Source organism: Plecotus auritus, assembly GCF_963455305.1.
Source record: "Plecotus auritus genome assembly, chromosome: 5".
In the NCBI taxonomy this organism is placed as follows: domain Eukaryota; kingdom Metazoa; phylum Chordata; class Mammalia; order Chiroptera; family Vespertilionidae; genus Plecotus; species Plecotus auritus.
In genome coordinates, this window is record NC_137776.1 from 89030508 (window position 1) to 89057323 (window position 26816).

The window sequence follows — 26816 nt, forward strand, 5'->3', positions numbered from 1 at the left end:
TGTTATTGATCCTTAAAGCTACTGTCCTCACTATTAATTCACTATTTTCAGCCTTGGTCCCTCAAACCTGATGCTTGGCACTTTCTTCTTGAGCCCTACATTGCCTGGCCAGCCTCATCCTCCGCTCTCCTCTTCCCCAGAGCCGGCCAGGCTCTGTCTTTCTTCTCTAAGCTGCCTTGGTCTGCCTTGGGCAGCTTCCCTGGTTCAGCCCAGCCCCAGAACCTATCTATTGTCACCTCTTTCTTTAGGTGGCACCTCTGCAGGGTTCCCTTGAGTCACCTCACATTTCTTCACCTACTCACTAATTCCTGAAACCTTTTAAACAAGGGAACAAATTTGTGGGAGGCTTGGTCCTTATTACTCACCAGGAAGGCTGGAAAATGGAGCCTGTGGCCTAACCAGAAAGAGGATCAGGCTGCAGAGGGACATGGCATTGCCTATTTCTTTAGTCACTTTAAGTGACTTCATACTACCTTCCTATCAAAGTTTCTTTCACAATGAAAATGAACTTTCTTTTTTCCTGCTTAGTGATGTGGTCATGGGAATGTAGGTTTCCCGCAGATTATGTTCTGTAGGAGGGATGTAAAGCAACCTAATATATTAGCCTTGGAAGCATAGTGTGAGAAGAAATACGTATGGCAGAACAGATTCCTCCGTTAGCAGGGTCCAGGCTTGGACACAGCCTACTTGGCTTGAGGGTGCAGGGCTGGAGCAAGGAGATTCTGGCTAAGGCAATAGGAGGTGTTGGGGGGTGGAGGAATGGTTGAGCTTTATCTCAGCACCAAGGACCTCAGAGATGAATGGCATCAATGGCAAGGAGCAAAGTCAGAATCAGAGACAAAATTCTGGGACCTGGAATTGGGAAATAGGATCTAGTGGAATCTAATTTGCCATTCAGATGGGAGAGAGAGGTTAGGATGGGACAAGGTTCAGGGGGGAGTCCCGAGCAATTGTCTGAAGTAACACTAGAAGAGTTAGTCCTGCCCTGATTCACAGGGTCTGCTGGATAGGTCCACCTGGCTTATTACAGACTTTTAAATTGACTCATGAAGTTAGACACCACTTTCCTCCAGAGAGTCTTCTAGCAGGCTCAGTCTTGTATGGCACACAGCACCAAAGAGCATCATAGATTGATTTTATCTTCCCACTGCCAAATCACTAGTTACATCCCATCTCACTAATTCTGATATGTTCAGGAGAAAGATCAATCTGCACTAGAGGCTGGCCTAAATTAAAGAAAAAGTTTGATGAAACATCATTTGATAGTAAGTTCTTAAGCTTTGCTTGAAGTCACAGACTGGATGAATATTGAACAGGATGTTAAAACAGCAATTTAGGCATTAGGCTGGAGTGAGAGAAGGGAAAGAGGGGCTGCAATGATAAACATCAAGGGTTTTTTTCCTCCAGATTCTGAGGACCTGAATCCTAAGTGCAGATAAAAGCACTCACATATTTATGTCTACAAATACCTACGCTCATTTTGTGTGACCCATGGATACAAGTAAAGAAAGAATCTCAGCTCTGCCCAGGAAGTACTTTCTGTCGGACCTCGCCAAGCAGACCCTTGGACAGTAGTGACCTCTCAGCCCTGAAGTGTCCAGGATGGACTGGAGGGGCACTGGAGGGCACTGGAGAAGGGGGTGATGGGAGCAGCCCCACTTAATGGCCTGTGACTCCATGATTCTGGACAATGCATGTGACGATCACACTGCTTGAAGACCTTGAAGGCATCAGGCTCATCACACTTGTAAACTTGATCACACTAGAAATTTGTTTGCCAAATTCTTCCTTATGTACCCAGAGCTCATCCTTGCCCAAAATTACTATCACGTCAACATTAGTGGCATTTTAATTAATGAGGATTTTATTGCATCACCAAATAATCTAATTGTAATTCAAGCTGCAGCCAGCATTTACTCCAACCAAAAAAAAAAAAAAAAAATGTAGGGGAGCATATTTCTCCTTTCTGGCACACATGACCTTGCTCTAAAGTATCCACTGATGTATAGCTGTTCAAAAAATGGTGCTACCCAGGGAAGATCTGTACTTCAGAAGAGGCCTAAATAAACTGAGTAATTGCAGAAGTGTTGATTGACTTGTCTGTGGCGTGGACAAGGCCTCACCGCAGCGGGGCCATGCCACGCTCCCTTCCAGACTGGAACGCAGGCCTAGTGGTCTAGCTGTTTATTTTCTGGCATCCCTGCCATGAATGCTGACTGCAACAGGATCAATATTTACTCAATAGCAAATGTGTGTTATATTAGGAAACAGAAAAACTAGCCCAGAACAAACATGCAACTCAATCCAAAGAGCTGTGAAGTCCCTCCTTGAGGTTGTTATTGTCTGTAATAAAGGCAGATATGTGCCTCTCTGCCCTGTGATGCAGGCGCTCAGGGCCGAGGCCGGCTGCAGGGCAGCAGGCAAATGCAGAGCCCACCCATTGTTGAGGATTAGTGTCTCCTCAGCACCCAGGACCACAGGCCCAGAAGGAGTTCTGCGCTGAGACAGCCGCTGTGGGTCTGAATACTGACTGTGTGCAGGGCCAGCTCGCTCCAGGGCAGCCTGGCTTTCCATTTTCTCTGTCCCCATGTGCCGAGACAGAGGCGGCAAGGGACAGTGTGTTTATTTCGCTGTCAGCCAGGTTGGGGTGAGGCGTCTCTTGGAATGCCTGGTTGTTGCTCTGTAGGTGGCAGGTCGGGCCGCCTCCCTTCTTGCCTTTGCACACAGAGCTGTGGAGGCTCTGAGCTCCTTCTCCTCTCCCCACAGCCCTTCCCTCCCCCTGCACCTGGCTCAGGCCACACACCCCTCCTCAGGACCCCAGCGTGCCTCCCCTGCACCCCAGCATCCCCCCTCCGGCTGTGCCCCTCCTGCCTCGGCTCCTCCTGGACAGTCTGCAGCCCTGGATCAGATCCAACTCTGCCACGCTCTCTCCCCACTGGGCTGGGGCTCCTGTCCCCTCCACATCCCAGTGCCGGCTCGTGCCCAGCCCGCAGCAGGTGCTCAGACATGCTGAAGAGATGAGCTGGATGCTTTAAATTGGCCATCTGGGAGCAGTTTTCCATGTAAATGTTCCTCTGAAGGAAAGAGCCTCATCTCCTGGGACCCCCTTGGGTGGTTAACTTTCTAAAGAGGGGGTCCGGTGAGGTAGGTGTCCCTTCAAAAAGCAGTGATGTTTCTAAGACCCGTCCCCCCGACCCGGGAAGCAGCTGCCAGGTGAAGAGCTCTCAGGCATGTGACGCGGCCTGCTGGCCCACCTGGGCTCCTCCATCTGCCTGCAGCCTGGGCCCCATGGATTCCATGCTCCTTCCACCGGCACCAGCTCCCTTGGCCGGACTCTGGCACAGCCTCGGCACCCTGGCAGAGCCATGTGTGCCCAAGTACCCACCAGGCTGTCAATCTGAGATGTCCTTCTCCCTAAAACCCACATAAAGGACCTGGCTCACAGTTAACATCACGGGGTCCTCACAACCCTTCATCCTTAAATGTCGGCTCAGCTGTCCAGGGCGCCACCCTTCCCTGAGGCTGGGGCTGAAGGAGGGACTGAGCCCTTTCCGTAGGGACCCTTCATGCGATCTCTCCCTCTTGGCCCTCTCAGGCCTCCACGGTGCCGGCTATGTGCTTATGGGCACATCTTTAAAGGCCAGATTCCTGGCCTGTGAGGGAAACACTAAAATCCCTTCAAATTCGGAAAGCCGTGGTCTGCTCAAGCGGGCTGCTCTTCAACTTTTGCTCACAGAGCAATTTTCGCACCACCTAACAGCCCAAAAGTGTTTTCCTAAACAAAACAGGAGCTTCCCTTCGCCAAGAATGTCTGTCCACAGCATGGCCGCCACCCCTCCACAGCCTGGAGTACTGGAATGGCTCTGGCTCTTTCAATAGCTAATGTTTGTTGGTATCGCTTTTTATCTGTGGCTTTGTATCATGGGACCTACAGAAGGAGAAATCCACACTGTCCCCAAGAGTAACTTCCCTAGTGCCATCTGCGACAACACGGGGGAGACCTGGGTCAGGGAGCTTGTCCTCCAGCCTCCTGTCCTCGAGCTCACGGTGCCACGTCACGTGCAGCAGCCTCCCTCTCACTCTGAACTCTTCTCCCAGACTGTCCCTGATTTCACCTCCTCAGAGTGCTCTTGCTCAAGTTTCCTCTTGCTGAACTCAAACCTGCTTCCTCCCTGTCCTTCTGGCAGCTCTGAATTTGACCCAAGTACATGAAAACAGTCAAATAAACATATTAATGTCAACAATATACATAAAGTCAACTGTGCAATTTATCAGGCTTCACTGGAACCATTTGCTTGCCCATCTCTCTCTGCCAGTGGACCATGAACACACAGGTGGGCTTGGCTCCCCAATGCCTGCAGTAGTCACTTGCTAAGTATTTTTTGAATTCATGTATGAACAAATTAATAAACACATGGGTGAATGGATGTAGATAGACCCCAAATGCACACTGTATGTCAGGTATGTACATTATATACTAAGCAAATGTCAAAAATGGAATTAAATAAATGCTAATGAACAGTTTCACTTTAGCTTGATTATTTTCAAGATTTCTTGTTTTCTACAGTAAGATGACTTCAGAGATAGGGACCCGGGACTACCAGGTGATTGATTGCCTGCAGGACCAATCGGAGCTCCCACTTGCTCCAAAATTGATGGCCCCAGCCCCACCGTGGTAGTGCAGTTTTTCATTATATGAAGTGGAAAAGTGATTTAATAATTCTTTCTGTCTTATATTGCTTTAAAGAATTCAGACAGTTAAAAATTGCATGGATTTTTCCACCATCTGTGTGAGAGTAGGGAAAAAATGCTGGTTTTGTTTTTCCTATTTTTAATATGAGCGAGATGAAACAAAAAGATTGTTTCCCTGCAAACTATAGGTCAAGTACCTATGGAGGCTCAGGGATGCTCTGTAAGTTATCATATTATCTTTCTTCCCTGACAGGATACCATTAGAGGGTGTATCATTTCAACATTTATTATCTTTCATGTCCTTTCATCTTCACACTAGGATTTCTTTTAAAATTCCGATCTGTGCATTGGGTTTCATTATACAGCACTGTCTTTTACCAAATCAATTTTTGAATGTCTTTCAATATTCTTCAGTTTTACATTTGTCATTTCAGCCTGAAACAGTGCCCTAGTTATGTCGGTTTTAGCTTGTTAAAAAAAAAACCTATCTAGGGAATGAAATGTTGGGGGATCACACCTTTAAAGGCAAGCATTAGGCATCCTGGAGAAATGGGAATGGCTCAACGAGGAAAGGTAACCATTGCAAAAAAATAAAATGAAAATGTTGAAACCAAATGTAACAACTGGTGTTTGTTTTTGGAATTTTGTCAATTATTTTAACATCTGGAAACATTCCGTAGACTGCAGCAGCTTTCTCCCACAGCCCATGTGGGGCTGTGTCCTGATTCACAAATGGGGTTGCTCTACCCAAGTGCAAAGTGGTCCAGAGTTTGCCTTGCTTTCAAAGTCAGCAGTATAAAGAGTTTCTGGCTGAATATTTTTTTTTAAAAAAAGCTTTCAGCTTACTCCACTTAGTTGAAAACAGGACAGCCCATGTTTGTATAACAAGCAGAGGCCTTCTAAAGCATCTTGACATTGTTCTATGATGTTCTGAGAACTTTTTCAGGATCTATTTAGATGTCTTCACTTCTACCATAGCTTTATTAAGCCAAAGGGATTTACATTGCAGGAAATTTGAAGGATTTTGGAGAAATACTTACAAATCTCTGTTGCAATGTTGTCAGTTAGAGTTGCATGAAACATAACAGATTGGCTGGACAGGGAAATGTCATTTCAACAGAGCCAGACACCAACCAAAGCAGAGTAAGGAGTTGACGTCATCTTAAACATGAGTTCCACAGGACACCGTTCCTCCACATCAGACTGACAAAGAGAAGAGCCTTCCAACCTGGCTCTCTTACCCAGGTGACAGGACAGATTCAGCAGGCTTTGATAAAATGAGAAGATTCAGGTTATACATTCATTTGGCAAAAGAAAGAGTTCTACAGTAATTTTTATGCATCAAAGTGAAATGGAGATTCTAGAAAAACAGAATTTAAAATAATTCTTGATTCAAGGAATTGGGTATGAACAAACAGAAATCCAAGGAGAAGCAAAAGTGAGTGAGAAATGCCTCAGAAACAAAGAAAAGGTGATTTGAAATGTTGGAAACTAGTTTACTTTTCCTGGTACTGCCATTATATATTATCACAAATTGGGTGGCTTAAACAACAGAAATTTATGCTGTCACAGTTCTGAAGGCTAGAAACCCAACACCAAGGTGTCAGCAGGACCACATTTCTTCTGAAGGCTCTAGGGAAGAATCCATCCTTGCTTCCTCCAGCTTTTGGGGATTGCTGGTATTCCTGGGTGTTCCTTGGCTTGTAGCTGCATCACTCCAGTCTCTGCCTCCTTTATCACATGGCCTTCTTCCCTGTATGTATCTGAGTCTCTGTGTCTCTCCATATAAGGACACAAGTCATTGGATTTAGGGTTTACTCTAATCTAGTATGACCTCATCCTAACTAATTACAAAAACCTGTAAAGACCCTATTTCAAATAAGGTCACATTCTGAGGTTCCAGGAAGGCATGCATTTTTTGGAAGACACTATTCAATCCAGCTCAGAGATCAATCATAATCTTGGAGATATTTGTAAATTTCCTCATTCCCAGTTGAGCTTTCAACACATGACAACATCCTCACTAACATATTCCTTCCAAGTTCTTCTGAAGTTTCATAGTACTCTTCAAACAATAAAGATAGCTTTGATAAATTCTGAACAACATGTTTGCCTTAGACCTAGTGCTCTCTTTGCATCTAGAATAAATTGAGATGTCCTACTTTGGCATTTAACCTCTAAAGTGCTTTGTCAGCAACTACAGTCAAGGTGGTTGTATACCTTAACACTAGGTGGGCTAAGTTGAGGAATTCATTACTGATGTGATGGTTCTATCTACTGCTTGAATTGTATACCAGTCAACAGAAAGCATTTATAGAAACAGCACATCAAAGGTAGAACCGAAGGCTAAATCGTGGGTTGATTTGTGTGTGTGTGTTATTGAGGAAATTGGGGTATCACTTTCCCCACTGAGTGCTGGAGGTGGAGTCCTTATGATATCTGTAGAAAAAGAAATTTTTGAGACTTGCACAGGAGGATAAGTTATTTTTATTTACATGGAATGACATCCCTGGGTTTCCAAAGTCCCATTTCCCTTAATGCAATCCTAGAAGAAGTGTAATTGGGATTTCCGTACAGCTAAAAGTCAAGCCAGTGTCCAAAGTTTCCATTCTATGTTGCCGCCAGGTGTAGTTCAGCATCAGGATAGTTACAGTACAATAGTTCATTGTGTGGGGGTCCACATGGCCGTGGACCATGTGGGCGAATGCAGGGGAGGCAAGAGAGCACACCCCCTGCAACAAGAATCCCAAAATAGCCAAGAGCAACCAAGAGAGTGAACTTCTTTGTTTAGGGGAGTCAATATCCCAATTTTGCACCCTTGCAGTGGCCATGCCTATTCTGGCCAATGATCTGTTCCAAGATGTGGCTGATAGTCAAGTACCTTTCCCAGGTCACCCCAACTTTACTGGGCATGTACCTATCTCCCCTCTGTTGGGCCCCTGGGGAGTGTAAAGCTGTAGCTTCCTGGCAAAGCTGCCCAAATGACATGCCTATAATAGTTGGCCTTCCCTTTGCTCCTTTCCTGTTATTAATAACTATGTTAATCCCAATGGTATCATTTGAACAATTTTGAATAATTATACCAGTTGAGTTTAAGGTAAGCCATAAAAGAGACTATTCAAAATAATAGCAATTTAATTAAGGCAGGTTATGTCTTACTTTCTGTAGCATAGAAGTCCAGAGGTAGGCAGGCATGTATGCTGCATGGAATCCTAAGGGACTCAGGCTCATTGTAGCTCACCCCCAGCTATCTTTACAAGAGTAAGCCCTTATCTTCAAGGTCCAATATGGCAGCATCCATTTTCCAACATAAAAAAAAAGTAATGAAAAGGACACGTGCCAGATAACTTTTAACTTTGGATTCAAATGGACCAGGCACACTAGACTCACCCTTCCAGGAGAGCCCAGTCATTTCTTGCTCTTAGATGCTGAATCCATGAAAGATGTCTAACTTGATGGTATGCTGAAAAAGCAGCAGACACTTATCTTCATGCATCATGTATGGATACTATTTTTATTTTAATTCACTTTTGAGGTATAATTTGGATACAGTGAGAAGACTGGGTCATTTTGAGTATGGTTTGATGATTTTTAACAAATATAAATATCTCTGTAACCATCATCCCAATCAAGGCATAAAATATTTCCATCATTCCCTGTGCCCTTCCTAGTCAATTCCCTTCCCTGGCTCCAGGCAAACACTGATCTGATTTCTATCACTATAGATATTTTTTTTCTATTCTGGAACCTCATACAAATGGGATCAGGGAGCATGTGTTCTCCTCTGTTTGTCTTCTTTTGCACAATAAAACATCTTTGAAATTCCTCCATATTGTATTTATCAGCAGTCTGTTTTATTTTCATTAAAGAGCAGTATTCCATTGTATGGTTGTACCCTTATGTGTTCATCCATTATATTATTTATGGACATTTTGATGTTTGAGGCTATTATGACAAAGCTGCTGTGACCACTCTTGTATAAGCCTTAGTGTGAACATATGTTTTTATCTCTCTTGAGTAAATACCTAGAAATGGAGTTGCTGGGTCATGTGGTAAATGTGTGTTTAACTTTATAAGAAATTAAAAAAATGGTTTGTCAAAATGGTGTACCATTTCACACTTCCACCAGTAATGTATGAGAGTCTATTGTTCCTCACCTCTACCAAAACTGGGTTATTATCAGTCTTTAAAATTTTAGCAATTCTAGTGGTAGCACCTCATTATGATTTTAATTTGCACTTTCTGTTGACCATTTGTTCATCTGATTATTGATCATTTTACATATTATTTTTATGCTCCTCTCTATTGGGTTGTCTTCTCTTACATATTCTGGACAAAAGTCTTTTGGCATATGCATCAGACATATTTTCTTTTAATGTTGCAAGATTTTATCCTATATTTTCTGATAGAAATTGCATAGTTTTAACTTTTGTAGTTAGTTCTATGATTCATTTCAAGTTTATCTCTCTGTATGACAGAAATAAAGGTTGAAGTTGCTTTTTTGTTTGTTTCTCCTTATGAATATCCAGTTCTTACAGCAACATTTGTTAAAAGGAGTACACTTCCTCTGTTGAATTAACAAGATGTGACTTGTGCAGTTTCCCCCGGACAGCAGAGTACACTTCCCATCCATGTCTAACCAGAAACTTTAACTTTAATGATATACTTTGCTTTCCTAGTAACACTTCTTTCTGCCTGAGAACAGGGTCCCAAATGAGAGGACATGTAGAGACAATTCTCATTTGCACACAGCTTAGATCAGATCCTCAGTCTTCCTGCAACCATAATCATGTGAATGAGAAATTAGTATTTGCTGTTTAAGCCACTGAGACACTGGAATGGTTTCTTACTGCACCAAATGTTAACTAATACACTTCCCCAGTGCACTTTTCACAGCCCTGAAATTTGACTTCTCACTTCTTTTCTGAATGATGTTGCACACACATTCACTAATTTACATTGATTGGATGTCTCAAATGCACCAGTCACTGTGCCAGCACTATTAACACTGAATATAGCCATGCGGATGTCCACACACAAGAAACATACAGTCTAATGAGGAAAGCAGACTGGAAACATGAAAGTGCATAGTATTTGTCTAATTAGTGTAGTTGCAAGCTACAGAAGGTTCCCTATGGAATCTGAACTAGTCCTGAAAAGTGTATCAGGCCAAAAAAAGGTCCAGAAGATGTAGGGAGGAAGCTGTCCTGAACCGTGGAAACATCATGAGCAGAAGCTTGAAAATGAGAGAGATCCTAGTTTACTCCCTTCAAAGTACCTGCTAAAGACTTATCACCATAAAAGATCTTGAATCAATTCTCAGATAACACCTACTTTTTATTCATTACAAGTTGTTCACCTCACAACACTCCAAATAAATATAAGAAGTGAAGTTTCGACATCATGGTTTCAGGCAAAGACTCACTCACTAGTTTACTTGACACCACAGTTTCTAATTAAAGAATACCATCGGGAACAAACCTGAATTCATCTTTGAATAAACCCAAAGTGTTTGCTTTATGCACACCCAGAGAGATGAAGAAGGAGCATCGTCTATGCCTTTTCAGTCTGTTATGAATGTGTGTTATTCCCACGTGCTTTGGTATAATTAGCCTTTATTTTTATTAAAGGTGATTTTCTGTGCCATTACTTTTTTTTAAGTGCATTTTGAGTGCAAAATAACCAGAAGTTTCCCAAAAGTTATAAAATGTCTAGAGAAATTGTCCAGAGAAAGAAAAATTATTTTCTCAAGAATTAATTCTTGGCCTCCACCTGCCACCACCTATTGTCAAGGACTTACTCTTCCTTTGGTAAGTACAATAACTCTTCACTTTACTTATGAACAAAGTAATGTATTTACTTTCAAATTGTTCTTATGATTTATATAAACTTATTTTTTATTGTGCAGTTTATATATTTTCCTATTGGTGAAAATTGTTGGGATGAAATGTACCACAATTTTTCCTATTATGATAATAAAAATATTTGGAAGCAGCCCAAGAGCCCGTCAGAAGATAAGTGGATACAAAAGCTGTGGTACATTTACATAATGGAATACTACTCAGCTATAAAAAAAAAAGAGGGAAATCTTACTGTTTGGGACAGAATGGATGGACCTGGAGAACATTATACTGAGTAAAATAAGCCAGTCAGAGAAAGACAAGAACCATATGATCTCACTCATATGTGGATTCTAATGAACAAAATAAACTAACAAATAGAAACAGACTTATAGATAGAGAACAGACTGACAGCTATTAGAGGGGATGTGGGTTGTGGGGCTGGGTGAAAAAGGTAAAGAGATTAAGCAAAAAAACAAACAAACTCATAGACAGACAACAGTTTGGTGATTACCAGTGGGAAAATGGAGTGGGGAGAGGCAGAAGAGGGCAAATGGTGATGGAAAGAGACTTGACTTGGGGTGGTGAACACACAATATACAGATGATGTATTATAGAATTGTAAACCAATATAATTTCAAAATTAATATAATATAATATAATATAATAATATATAATTTGAAACCTATATAATTTTATTAACCAATGTCATCCCAAATAAAGTAAATAAAAAACAGAAAATTAAAAAAATGTTTTATAGTAATGAAAATATTTCCTTGATTCAGCAGATTTCTCGTAGAGACAGAGTTTGGGGAACAAATTAAAGATGCTAAGAAAAGGATCTATATAATAAAGAGCCAGGGTCATAACGACCGTTACCACGAAGGCTTGACCAGACCAGAAGTCAGTGCTGGGTCACCACGGCAACTGGGGCCACTGCCAGTGCCCCAACCCAGCACTGCCTGCCTAGGGGGCTGTGGATCAGGCCCGGAGAGAGGCATGCAGAGACAAAGGCAGGATCTGATCTGTAGCCTGTGTGGAAGCCGTTGATCAGAACTTGCCTCTCTTTCTCTCCCAGCCTGGCCAACAGCCATGCCTCCATTTCTCTCCAGGCTTCCACCGGGGCTGCTGATCAGCCCCGCCTTTCTGGTCAGGCCCCATTGATAGGCCCAGAGACTCTGACTGGCATAGAAACTGACCAATCAGAACCAAATTGGCCAGCAGAGGAGGTCAGTTGGGGGTGAGATCAGGCAGGCAGAGGCAGTTAGGGGTGATCAGGCTGGCAGGGGAGAGCAGTTAGGGGCGAGATCAGGCCAGCAGGAGAGGGCCGTTGGGGGCGAGATCAGGCCGGCAGGGGAGAGCAGTTGGGGGCAATCAGGGAAGGGCAGTTGGGGGTGAGATCAGGACAGCAGGGGAGGGCAGTTGGAGGTGAGATCAGGCAGCAAGGGAGAGCAGTTGGGGGCTCAATCAGGCCGGCAGGGGAGGGCAGTTAGGGGCGATCAGGCAGGCAGGCAGAGAGGTTAGGGGTGATCAGGCAGGCAGGCAGAGGCAGTTAGGGGTGATCAGGCAGGTAGGCAGAGGGGTTAGGGGCAATCAGGCAGGCAGGCAGGTGAGTGGTTAGGAGCCAGCAGTCCCAGATTGTGAGAGGGGTGTCTGACCACCAGTTTAATCTCTGTGGGATTGGGCCTAAACTGGCTGTCGGACATCCCCCGAGGCGTCCCCGATTGGAATGGGTGCAGGCTGGGCTGAGGGAACACCCCCCTTCTGTGCATGAATTTCATGCACCAGGCCTCTAGTAGGTGTATAAAGTGGCTTAACTCCAATTAGGGACACACTTAAACTGTACTTTCCAAACTGGAAATCCAGTTTTACTGGCCTTTGCCAACTCCTTAACACAATCAAGTGTGTGGTCCCTAACCCCTGAGGACCTCAGGGCCACATTGTCACACCACCTGGACCACAATTTGTCCCATCTCTTCCACCCCACCTACCTGATGACCTTTCAGTCCAATTCTCTCACCAGGGAAAAGGGACCTACAACAAGGCAGGAAATACTCAAATGCTCTGTTGCAAGAGTGAGAGGGAGAAAACCATGAACCCCTCAGGTTACTATTTAGTTTATATATGTAGAAAATTGGTAATTGTACTATAATTCTATAATATCTCCTGGTTTGCCTGCCACATCAGATTCTCTTCTGACCTAATTCTACACATTCAGTCCATCCGTTTCCCCCTTGTTTCTCCTCACACATTGTCTCTGATCCAATGATGTCTTCTCAGTCACGCCCCCACTCCTCCCACTCTATTTCTATCTCTTTTCTTAACATCTCCCTGACACTTTCCTCACTCTGCCTTTTTGAAAAGTCAAGGCTTCCAGGCCCACGGCATGTTTCTCTTTCCTGCAGTACTCTTGTATGTATATATAATAAATATAAATGTAGGCCTAGGTTATTCTACAAAGGTTTCATTTTGGCTCCCCAATGAAGGTCAATGTTATCCACAGCCCAGTGTCTAGAACATAGTATGTGCTCTGTTTTGCTGAGAGGAGACATTGTGTGCCCCATGCAAAAGTCTTATTGTCTGTAGCTGGCCATGTAATTGTTTGACTCTCCAGGACCCAGTTTACCCCATATATGCAATGCAAAATGGATAGATAAAAACAAAAGGGCAATCTTTTTTGTATTCTTCTCTGAATGCCCTGATGCCAGTAAACAACTTGCTGCTAGACTGCACTGGTAGGGAGCATTTTCTAAAACCTATTTTTAATCATAAAACCCTCTTGTACTCTTTTCCAGAATTTTCTCTAAATGGGCCTATCTAAAAATTGGCCCTTGAAAATCCATCAGATTCTAGGGAACACCTATGCTTGTAGCTGAACCCCAGTGCCCCACTGTTGTCATCACACACACACACACAGAGACACACAGACTAGTACCTAGAACACAATTTTTGTTTGATAAATGCTCAAGACTGGCTTTTACATCTACATACTTAGCAAGCTCATAGGAGGAAAAAGATGGAGCAAAAGAATCAAACAAGAACAATGGAAAGTGTTATGACACTGTGTAAGAGTTCCGGAGGGATAGAAATCAGAACATCTGAGATAGTCTGGAGAGGAACGTCGCTAGGGGCAATGACCTGCAATCAAGCAGAGCAAGTATGGAGCTGAGCAGGAAATTTCCCAGTTGGCCCGTTACTCCAGGCCTGACAGCCCCAGGAAGCCAGTGGAAGCTCGTGTCAATAAAAAGTTCTCCAGCTATACACTGCTAATTGGAATAATCCACTTTGCTGGGATTAGAGAATGTCCTTTAAACCTAAAAGCTCAACCTCTTCAGTTTTCAAGTGAAAACACTGGAGCTCAGAAAAGGGAAATCACTTATCAGAACCAGAGTTCAACTTGAACCTGACTCTATCCACTAACTCCACCTTTTCCCCTCCCTTTCCCCTGCAAACTCTCAGTCTCCTCGGCTCCCTCTACTGCGACCTCCAGGCCACAGTGATAATTAGTAACCCTATCCCACTTGCTGTCGAAACGTGGCATATTGAACTGCTCCCTTTCTCTTGAAACAGCCCTCTTTGGGTTGCCATGATCCCAGTCCTTAGTTTTCCTCATCTTCTCCAGCAGCTCCCACTCAGGTGTCTTTGGCAGGCACATGCTCAAGGTTGTCATAGCCTTTTTTTGTCTTCTTACCCCTCACTTTCTCCTTACTCAATTGCATCCTTAACCACAGTGCCAGAATTCCCAATAGATACCCCATCCCAGCCCCCAGCTCCTCAGACATCCCACGGGAATCTCCAAGTAGACATGGCCCACCCACACACACTGCTCTCCCTCAGTTCTTCCCCCTTTCAGGAGTGACATCACAATTCCCCTGTACCCAAACCAGAAACCTGGGCATCATCCTTGACACCATTTGACTCTCCAAGTCATGCTGCCTCCTATGCATCTCAAATCAGCCAACTTCTCTCCATCCCCAAGGCCCACACCCTGGTTCAGCCCATCCCCGTCTTCCACCTGGTCCATTGCAACAGCCTGCTCCCTGCCCCAGTCCTGCCAGCATCACCCCATACCACAAGTCATCCTGTATGATAGCCAGGGTCTTTTTAAAGTGAAACCCAGAGCTTGCTACTCCCCATATAAGCCTCTTCAATTAATTTTACCCCATTGTCCTGAAGATAAAGCCTTCAGGGCCTGGTCCCTGCAAGTTTTCAGTCTCATCTTGTAAGGCACTCTATGTCCCTCCCCCAGCACATGCACAAACACGTTACCTTGCTCCAGACACGTTTATTTCTTTGAATTTAACCAAGACCTCTCCTGCCTCCTGACCCTCCACCCCCTCATGACTATTCACTCCTAAGGTTCCAGCTTAGAAACCACATCTTCTGGGCAGCATCCCTGGGCCCCCCTGCCTCCCCCCGCAGAGGCCAGCTCTCCAGGCTGCTTGCTCTCCCTGTACTTTCTTCTCCTTTATCATCATGTCACGCAGGGATCTAAAGTGACTTGTGTCTCACCCCATCTAATTCCTGTGCCTGGGGCTGAGCACAGAACATGGCGTGTAGCAGGTGCTCAACAAGTGTTTTGAAAAACAGAGGCTGTCGTCAGGCTTCTTCCCCCTTCTCTTTACTGTCCCTTTAAGACGAAGGCTCAGATGGGCGATGGAGAACACCAACGATGGAGTCCAAGAAGACATTCTACTCATAACCCAGTAAATGTCGGATTCAAGTTTGGGGGCCTGGCAAAGTGAGCACGTGGCACTGGGAGACTAGCCTGGAGAAGCAGGAGGAGAGGTCTGCCACATGCAGACCTAAAGGCTTCCTGGAGATTCTGATGCACAGAAGGCACCTGCCCTGCCCCAGGAAAGGTTCAAGTTCTCCAGGGAGAACTGAACTGAGACCCACAACATAAAAGACAGCCTGGAGACAAGAAAGCTCACCTTCAGCACAACATAGCCGCTCGCCTTACACATGGCAGCTGTGTCCTTGGCGAGCTATTGCTCTTCTCTGAGCCTCAGTCTCTCCACCCGTAGAATGGGAATGAGAACACCTATCTGCTGCATCAGAGGGCCACAGGCCAATACAATAAAGTGCCATGTGTAAAGCAGTTTGTAAAGTGTAACCTACTATTCAAAGGGGAAGGGACAGGGCTGCAACAGCTTGGTCCAGACATTTATTCCTAAACATGCAATGAAACTAAAGCAGTCATATTTTTGTGCAAAAAATTAAAATTTAAAGTTATCAAGACTGCATTATAAAAGTTACAAAAGCCTCCATTAATCAAAAAAGGGGGGATAGAAGGGTAATATCATGTAAGGAAAAATATCTTATAAGTAAATTACATCTAGAAAACTTTTACTTTACAAAATTAGTTTTCATTTGTAATGCTAACAGCAAGACACCCATGAAAAACACACATGGTATCTAAATAAGACAAAGGAAAATCGTTTGGGCAAAAATAAAAAGGATCCCAAATCAATTATATAGAACAGATTCCTTTATTAACTTTTGGTTGAGAATATGTTTGTATATTTTCAGAAAACAACTCCAAGACCATGTGGATTCCTGCAACAGAGAGGAATTGACAGGTCTGCTCCAAACACGAAGACAAGAGGAGAAACAGTCCAGAGATGGAAGACTCTGACGACGTCTTGTCACGCTAGCAGTCAGCAGCTGTGCGACGCAGCAAGTTGCCTAGGACCAAACCAGAGAGGGTCGGACCTGCATTGCCACCATGTGCCCACCATCCAGATATCATTGCTGACATGTACACATAAGGAACTGTTTGACATTGAAACGGGGACTCAGAACTGTTGGACATGGAAATTGGGACTCAAACATTTTTTGTTATTATATGTTTATTTCTAGTCTGCAGAGGCAAGATTTTAAAAAAAAAAATGAAATGGGGAAAAAAATAGATACAGAGGCAAAGAAGCATTGAACAGACTGTCAAACTACAGCGGGAAGGCAGGGAAGGTTGCGGTTGGGGGGGGGGGGTGGCTGTAGGAGATCAACCAAAGGACTTGTACGCATGCATATAAGCATATCAATGGATAAAAAACACTGGGGGGGGGCAGGTAAAGGCATGTACTGGGGGGGAGGGGAGGCTGGGGGAAGGTCAATGTGGGAAAAAAAGGAGACATATGTACTACTATTTGTAATACTTCAAACAATTAAAAAAAAAATAAAAAAAATCTTAAAAAAAAAAAAAGCAGGAACTCAGGACACAAGAGTGGAAGTCACTCAGGTCTCAGCCTAAGGCAGTCTGACAGGGGCTTGTTTATTGTTTGTCCAAAAAGCCTCCAGCCATCCTGTTACCAGAACCACCTGGGCTCTGGACAACTGCCAGCAGGACTTCAGGTCCATGAGGACTCCAGGGTCTCCAGAGGCCCCTGGGGCAGAGGTGGCCCCCCACTGAGAAAGCAGCCAAGGCTTCTCTCTGGGAGGAGCTACCTCGCACCCCCCACCCGCTGCTCTGTTCAGGCTGAACCCCACATGGGGCCTGTTCAAAGTACTGGTTCAAAGCACCGCTCCAATTATAGCTTCCTGTAATAGTGCCCTGCTTGTCTCAGGCCCCTGAACCCAGTGCTGTCTGCCAAAGACCACACAGCCTTCATACCCACTTTAGATCCCTAGTCTCACTAACCGGGAGGAAGGGCAGAATTAGCACTAATTTAAAACCCAGGCATTTGCAAGTTTCAGGAAGCCCTAAAATTCTTCAAATTCAAGGAGCCACTCTTACCTTACTATTAATATAAAGATGGCTTGCCCTGGCCCGTGTGGTTCAGTTGTTTGAGCATAGTTCCTCCATGCACCCAAAGGTCGCTGTCGGTTCATTTCCTGGTCAGGGCACATGCCCAGTTGGAGTGTGTGCAGGAGACAGCCAATTGATGTCTCTCTCTCTCTCTCTCTCTCTCTCTCTCTCTCTCTCTCTCTCTCTCTTTCTCTCTCTCTGAAAAAAAAAATCAATAAAAACATATTTAAAAAATAACAGATGGCTCAATACCCCCATCCTATATATAAAAAAAAAAATCATTATTCCAAATACTAGTATATCCAGGGACTCACAAACCTGGAGAAATTCTTACTTTTCTGTGGAATGTCTGCTCCAATTTCCCCACTTCTACCGAATTGTCTATCATTCATCCCCACCTCCTACATCTGGTCCCTTCTCTCCATTGCATTCTGACCTAGACCCAGCCCGGGTCACAGCCCCTTCCTTTCTTTCCAGAGCCCAGCATACAAGTCTATGCGGGTAGCTGAGTTGTACTGAAGAGGGATGGAGGGGGTTAGTTACCCTGCATCCCAGACTAGCAAACAACCACAAATCAAACGGACTTCCAAGTTCCCGGAAGTCCCTGAGCCATTACCACCTCGAGAATTTCCTGCTGTATTTTCTTAACCTCCCACCGCCTGGTACCTGGCCAGGAGGCTGGAGCGTCTGCTTCCTCAGGCTCCCTGAGAGGCAAGGCGATGTGGTACCTGTGGTGCGGGGTGAAAGAGCAGGCTGTGAGAGTGGCGCTGTCTGAGAGCAAGCCTCCTGCTTCCTACCCAGCTGCTACCTTCCAACAGGGCCCAGGCAGAGGCTGCCAGGCCTCCCCAGGCTGGGCCAGGAAGCCACTGACCCAGCGTCCCTGTTCCCACACTCAGGCACAGGCCAGCCAGGTTTGACAGCAGGAATAGATTATCCCTCTGTGATCATAAGAGACAGGGACAAATATTGATAACCATTTCTACCAGAGCAATTAAAAATTTTTGGAAAACACAAAATTAAGCAAAGTAAAAGAGATTTGTGTTTATCTTTGTTTTGCTTACAAGGAATTATCACAGCCCTTAAAATACTTATTGATTATTATGAGTCTCCAAGGTGGCGATATTGTGCACAAAGTGTCATTTGATTTCCTATGACCACCCTACTTTTGTTTTAGGATCTTTGGAAAACACAAAAGAAATAGAAAGAAAATAAAACTTGTTAGTAATCCCATCATCTCAAAATAATGTTGTTAATAGTTGGGTATATTTCCTTTCAGAATCTTTTTGTATATATGCATATACAATATTGTATATAGCACTTATTTATATATGTATATATACTGTATTGATTATATATATATATATATATATATATATATATATATATTTCTAACAAAATTGAGAATGTGATATGTATGCAATTTTGGTTACTGCTTTTTTCACAAAAAGAACTTTATTATATTTTATGTGTAATATTCTATCTTTATCTGTACCTTTCCCTGTGTTATTTGTGTATTTCTGTTGTTTTGTATGTATGCCACAAATATTTGAGCATAAGCCTTTTAATCTAATTATTTCATGAAGCAGTATTCCTAAACAATGGAATTACTTGAGTATATAAAAAATTTTGAGGTTCACAATACACAGGGAGAAATTGCACTTGAAAAACATTATGCGAAATTCTATTCCAACCAGCAGTGAATAAGAGCACCTGTTTAATCAGCACCTTCCTTATATTAGCAGATTGTTTTATTCTTTACACTTGAAAAAAGAAAAGTGGTATCTGGCTCTTATGTTAATTTTTTTTTTCTCATTGACTAGTAGTAAGAGGACATTTTTCATAGGTATATTCAGTCTTCACAATTTTGCTCACTAATTATGTAGTCATGCTATTTGCCCAAGAATTTTTTTAATCCCAGACACTTTATTATGACAAACTTATCATATCCAATTCTATATTTAGTTTCTCATATTTAGTTTTCATAATACAGGGAAATAATACACATGAGTATGTGATTTTGCTCTTCAATTCATCATATACAATCACTATAGAGACTTTTTAAAGTATGTTTTTACTGATTTTTAGATAGAAGAAGGGAGAGATAGAAACCTCAGTGAAAGTGAAACATTGATCAGCTGCCTCCTGCATGTCCCCTATTGGGGATCCAGCCCACAACCTGGGCATATGCCCTGACCGGGAATTGAACCAGTGGCCTCTTGGTTCATTGGTCAATGCTCAACCACTGAGCCACACCAGCAGGGCTATACAGGCTTTTTTGCTTATATCTTGGTGGAGGTTAGTACATTGTTTGCCTGCCTGTCCATAAGCCATGTATACAGTGTGGCTAAAGGAAAGTCTGGTCACAGAAGAATTAAAGGGACATCAAAAGCATTCATTCATTAATTTATTGAATAAATGTTTTTAACACCTTCCATGTGCCATACGCTTTATTATGTGCTGATGGCATACTAGTAAAGATTAAATAGATGAGGCTCAGAGGCATATAACAAGGATATAGGACAAGAGTGTAAGACAAAGATGTGTATAGAAATAGCATTGCCCACAAAGATGAGTGCCACAGGAGAGGCATGTGCTTAGAACGTATAAGGGAAGAGAGTATAAGGAAAGGAAGGCCCATTCCTGCCAAAGAAAAACATGACACTCCAAAAGTAATGACTGGAAAAACAGTGAAAGGTTCAGGATTGTAACCTGATCATTAAGGGTCTTTTGTTGTTGTCTTTTTCGTCTTTTTTAAATTTTTATTGACTTTATTGGGGTAACATTGGTTAATAAAATTATGTAGGTTTCCAAAAAACAAGTGTACAATTCTATAATACATCATCTGTATATCATACTGTGTACTCACAACCCCAAGTCAAGTCTCCTTCCGTCACCAGTTATCCCCCCTTTACACTCTCCTACCTTCCCCTCAGCCTCTTTCCCTCTGGCAGTCACCACACTGTGTCTGTGATTGAGGTGCTTCTTTTTGGTTGTTTTTATTTTGTTTTGTTTTGCTTAATCCCTTCACCTTTTCACCCAGATCCCTACCCCCTACCCTCTGATAGCTGTCAGTCTGTTCTCTGTGTCTATGAGTCTGTTTCCATTTTGTTGGTTAGTTTATTTTTTTGCTCATTAGATTCCATATATAAGTAAAATCATATGGTACTTGTCTTTCTCTGACTGGCTTATTTCACTTAGCATAATACTCTCCAGGTCTATCCATGCTGTCTCAAAAGGTAAGATTTCTTTCTTGCTTACAGCCAAGAAGTGGAATTGCTGGGCAATAAGGTAATTCCATCTTTAATTTTTTTAGATAACTCCATACTGCTTTCCACAGTGGCTGCACCAGTCTGCATTCCCACCAACAGTGCATGAGGGTTCCATTTTCTCCACATCCTTGTCAACACTTGTTTGCTGATTTATTGATGATAGCCGTTCTCACAGGTGTGAGGTGATATCTCATTGTGGTTTTAATTTGCATTTCTCTGATGATTAGTGACGAGCATTTTTTCATGTCTATTGGCCATCTGTATGTCCTTTTTGGAGACGTATCTATTCAGGTACTTTGCCCATTTTTAATTGGATTGATTATTATTTTGTGTTGTATGAGTTTTTTTTTTATAAATTTTGGATATTAACCCCTTATCAGATTATCATTGGTGAATATGTTCTCTCATTCAGTGGGTTGTCTTTTCATGTTTTTGATAGTTTCCTTTGCTGTGTAAAATTATTTTTGATGTAGTCCCATTCATATTGATAGGTAATGTTCTCATTTTAATTATCTTCTAATCATAGCTTTTATTTTATTTTGACTAGATAATTGTTTAGAAGTGCAAGGTTTTTAAAATTGCTGACTAATTTACAATATTTTATTTGTATATATTTTTTTTTCTGTGTGTCCTCCCTCCATTTTTAGTTTTACTATATTGTATCTGAGAAACTTTTGCCTTTGATAAGGTTTTGATTCACTTTGTTTTTGACAGGCCCATTATATGATCAATTTTATGTATATTTCATTCATGTTTGCAAAGAAAATGCGATCTTCATTGGTAGGATGTAAAATGTTTAATATACCAATTAATTCTGTCTTTTAAATTACCTTCAGATTCTCTATGTAGTTATTTGTCTTGTGAAATACCAAAAGGGGATTTCTCATGGCTAGAAACTGTTGTTTCTTCACTCTGCCTCCCATTTTTGCTTTTTATAGTTCATGACAGTCATGTGGCATATCTTACATTTATACTTTCATTGTAGATTTCATCTTTCATCATTATAAAAGGACCCTCTCTATCCCATTGGACACAGTTACCTTACAATCTACTTTGTGTGAAATTTATATTGCCACCCTGATTTCCTTTGGTTTACACTTCTCTAGTAAGTCTTTTCCAATTTTTTATTGTTAGGAATTATGCATCACTCTGTTGTAAAAAATACTAAGTTAGATATTTTAAGCCTAAATTTATTTTATTTTTATTAGGGGGTAAGTCATTTCTGTTTATAGTCATAAATGATATATTTGGTCTTCTGTCTCTATGCAGATCTTGGCTTCTGTTTTTAAATATTCCTTCCTGTCTTTTGTTACCAAGAATGTACTTTATTTGCTTTAATATTTTCCTTGATTAAATTATATACACACTGTTTTTATTTTTATCAAAGTTTGCATTTATCTTTTCTCGTACCTCTGCATTTCACTTCCGCACCTCCTCTGAGTCTCAGTGTCCTTTTCTCTTTCCTTCTAGTTGTAGAATTTCCACTCAGCCAGCCTTCCTGTGGTTCTGGATGATGTCCGTTTTGTCTTTTAGTTGTAGTTTTGAAGTGGTTGTGCAAGGCAGCAATTTCAGGTGTTTACCTATGCCGCCATCTTGGTTTCTCCTCTATTTTAATTATGGATTATTGGACTCCTTTGACTCCCTGATTCAAAAAAGGATAATTTCTTATGCATATAATGTCTTGGATTGTCCCAAAATTTTCATTTTCTTAATGTAGTCTTGGGTTAGACACAATAATTCTTAATATTTTCTTCCTCTATTGGGGAGATGGTATCTGAACAGTCACCTGAATGAAGAGATAGAGCTATATATAGATCTGGGGGGGGGGGGAGAGAGATGGAGAGACTTTATTATAAGAAATTGACTTATGTGATTATGGAGGCTAAAATGTCTCAAGATCTGCAGTAGCAAGCTGGAGACTCAGGAGAGCCAGTTTGAGTCCAAAAGCAGGAAAGAAGCAACTGATGACCCGGCTAAGGCAGTCAGGCAGGAGTTCCCTCTTACCTTTGGGAAAATTAGTTTTTTGTTCTATTCAGACCCTCAACTGATCAGATGAGGCCCACCCACACTAGGGAGGACAATCTGCTTTACTAGTCTACCGATTCAAATGCTAACCATGTCTAGAACCATCCTCACAGACAATCCAGAACAATGCTCAAACAAATGTCTTGTGACTCAGTCAAGTTGACACACAAAGTTAACTCTCACAAAGACATAGAAGAGGGGTAGATTTTGTTATAAATGTGATTGCAAGTCATTGAAGAATTTTAAGCAGGCTACTAACATTATATGATTTACTAAAATCAAAACAAAAAACACACTCAGATACAATGTAAAGAACAGATACAATGGTGACAACACTGTAATCAAGAATAGAATTAGAAGACTACTGCAGAAGACCCAATAGGTTAGCTTGGCACCTTGGACTAGGGTGGAAGTGGATGGATTTGGGATACATTGTGAAGGTAAAAGAAATGAGACTGACTCATAGATTGGATTTTGAGATAAGAAAAAAATTGTCAAGGTGGGGATAATGTCTATGTTTTTACCCTGAGTAACCAGAGTTAAGTTGGAACTTTTCATTTACTGAAAGGGAGAAATCTCAAGGAGGAAGACAGAAATCAAGAATTCTGCTAAGTGCATCTGAAGGCCATCCCAGAAGACATGGAGTCAGCATTGCACAGATAAGCCTGGCACTCAAAGGGAGATCAGGGCATTAATAGTTTCTTAGTTCTACTGTAACAAATTGCAAACTTGGTGACTCACACAACTGAAGTTAATTGAACATCACAGATGATGGAGGAGTAGGAGGTCCAGGAATAGTTCTGTCCAGTGAATCAACACTTGAACTGGCAAGATCCATCAAAATCAATTATTTAGAACTCTAGAATTTAGTCAAACATGGCATCCAGGAGAGTGCTTGATGAAGAAAGAGACTGGTAAATTTTTATCAATTTCACTTTTGCATAGCAGCTATCTTCCTCTCTGTTCTAATCCCATGGCAGGCAGCTGTGGGAATGATGGCCCCTATTCCTAGTATGACCTGTGGTGCCACACTGAGCAATAAAAACCTTGATCTACAAGGAGTGGAATCGTGTGTTTCAATTTGCACTCTACTAAGGAGCTAGCACAGGCTATTTTTTCAACCACGGTGGGCTGAAATAGCTTCCTGGGCAGTGTCTATGGAGTTTAACTAGATAGAACACTTTTTAATTTTTTTCTTCTATTATTTGACCATGTCCCTGGTTGACCACAGGGATAATGGAAAAGAGACTTCAGTAGCTACACATGACAAGACATACTGTCCTTGCAAAAATATTTCATGAAAGTCATTCAACAAATGAACAACTGCAACTCCCTGCTCCCAATAAACAACCCCTGGGAATAAGGAGAATCTGGTGTCCAGAATTACTACATTATGACATTCAAAGTGTCCAGTTATCCACAAAAAATCAAAGCATACAAAAAAAGATAAAAAGAAACCAAGAGAAAATATCACTTAGGAAGCTCAGACACTGGAAATATTAGAAAAAAGATATTAACTGATATAACTCTGCTAAACATAAAGGAAACCATGGACAAAGAGATGAAGGAAATCAGAAGAACAATGGATCAGCAAGTAGGAAATGTCTATAAAGATACAGAAATTACACAAAATGAATCAAACAGAAATTCTGGAGCTGAAAATACAAAAGCTGAAATTCAAAAATTCAATAGAAGGATTCACCAGCAGATTTCATCAAGCAGAATAAAAAATCAGAAAATTTAAAGATCGAGTGGTTAAAATTATTCAGTTTATGGAGCAGAAAAAAAGAAAGAAAGAAAAGTAAACAGAGCCTGGGAGACCTAGGGGACACTGGCAAGTGTACTAACATATGCCATGTGTCTGGGAGTCCCCAAAAGATAGAGAAGAGGGGTGGGTTTGAATAAATAATGGCTGAAAACTTCCCAAATTGGATGAAAGGCATGAGTAAACAAATTTTAGAAGCTCAATGAACTCCAAGAAGGATAAACTTAAAGAGATTCCCATCAAAACACGTTGTAATAAACTGTAGAAAAACCAAGAGAAAAATCTTGAAAGGAGCAAAAGAAACTACTACTCATTCACAAGTGTCCTCAGTAAGAAAAACAGCCAATTTCTCATCAGAAGGCAGTGGGATGATATTTATTTAAAGAGCTGAAATTAAAATCTTTCAGCCAAGAATTCCTCACCCAGCAAAATCATACTTCTAAAATGAAGCATAAAACGTACAGCATGGTGACTATAGTTAATAATACTATATTGTATATTTGAAAGTTGCTAAGAGAGTAGAACTTAGAAGTTCTAGTCACAAGAAAAAAGAATTTGGGACTGTGTGTGGTGATGGATGTTAACTAGACATTTTGTGTTGATCATTTTGCATAATATACAAGTACCAAATCATTATGTTTACACCTGAAACTAATGCAATGTGATATGCCAATTATATCTCAATTTTAAAAAACAAATAAAGCAAACAAACAATAAAATGAAGAAGAAATCAAGGCATTTCCAGATAAACAAAACTTAAAGGAATTCATCATTAGTAGATCTGCCTACAAGAAATGCTAACTTTTTCAGGATAAAATTGAAGGATACTACACTATAATTCTAAGTCATATGAAAAAAATAAAGAACTATGGTAAAGGTAAATGCATAGATAAATAAAATAGCTATTATTACTAAAGTTTTGGGTTGTAACACTTCTTTTTGTGTACAATAGGATTTTAAAGACCTTAATACTCCACTTTCAATAATGGATAGAATATCTAGACAGAAGATCAATGAAGAAATAGTGGACTTGAACATTATAAACCAACTAGCCCTAACACACTGCACACTTCATTCAACAACAGCAGAAAACACATTTCTGTCAAGTGTACATGGAGCATTCTCCAGGGTAGGTCATATATTAGGTCATAAAATAATTATCAATTAATTTTAAAGGACTAAAGTAATAAAAAGTACCTTCACTGACCACAGTGGAATGAAGCCAGAAATCAACAACAGAAGAAAGTCCAGCTGGTATGGCTCAGTGGTTGAGCCAAAGAGGTCACTGGATAATTCCCAGTCAGAGCACATGCCCAAGTTGTGGGCTCAATCCCCAGTGGAGGGCAATGCAGGAGGCAGCTGATTGATGTTTCTCTCTCACAATGTTTATATCTCTCTATCCCTCTCCCTTCCTCTCTCTCTAAATTCAATAAAAACATATTTAAAAAAAAAAAAAACAGAAGAAAAACTGGAAAACCCACAAGTACATGGAAATTAAATAACAACAAGAAAGCCAATGGGTCAAAAAAGAAATGACTGGAGAAACTAGAAAATATCTTAAGATGAAAAGGCCTGGACATCTATATACAAAACAATGAATCTAGATACAGACCTTACACGTTTCATAAAATATTAACTCAAAACAGATCATAGACCTAAATGTATAACACAAAACTATAAAACTCCAAGAAGATCACATCGGAGAAAACCTAGGTGACCTTGAGTAGGGCAATGACTTTTTAGATATAACACCAAAGACACAATCTATGAAATAAATAATTGACAAGCTGGACTTCATTAAAATTGAAAATGGTTCTACAAAACACATTATGAAGAGAATGAGAAAACAAGACACAGATTGAGATCAAACATTTACAAAAGACCAAATAAAGGATTGATATCCAAAATAAAGAAAGCTCTCTTAAAACTGAACAATAAGAAAAGAATCTGATATAAAAGTGGGCCAAAACCCTTAACAGACACCTCACCAAAGAAGGTATAGAGATAGCAAACAGTGTTTGAAAAGAGGCTCCACACTATATATCATCAGAGACATGCAAATCACAAGAACAATGAGATACCACTACACACAGGAATAGCCAAAACCTGGGACACTGACAACACCAAATGCTGCTGAGAATATAGAACAACAGGAACTCTTATTCATTGCTGGTGGAATGCAAGACGGTACAGCACCTTTGGAAGACTGTCTGAAGGTTTCTTTCTTTCTTTCTTTCTTTCTTTCTTCCTTCCTTCCTTCCTTCCTTCCTTCCTTCCTTCCTTCCTTCCTTCCTTCCTTCCTTCCTTCCTTTCTTCTTTTTTTGAAAGCAAACCACTTTTATTGAATTTCCTAATGGTCACATGATCCATCACCCCCCATCCTCTTCTTTTTTAAAATTCTTTATTGTTGAAAGTTTTACATATGTCTCCTTTTTTCCCCATTGACCTCTCCCCACTGGATCCCGCCCCCCAACACA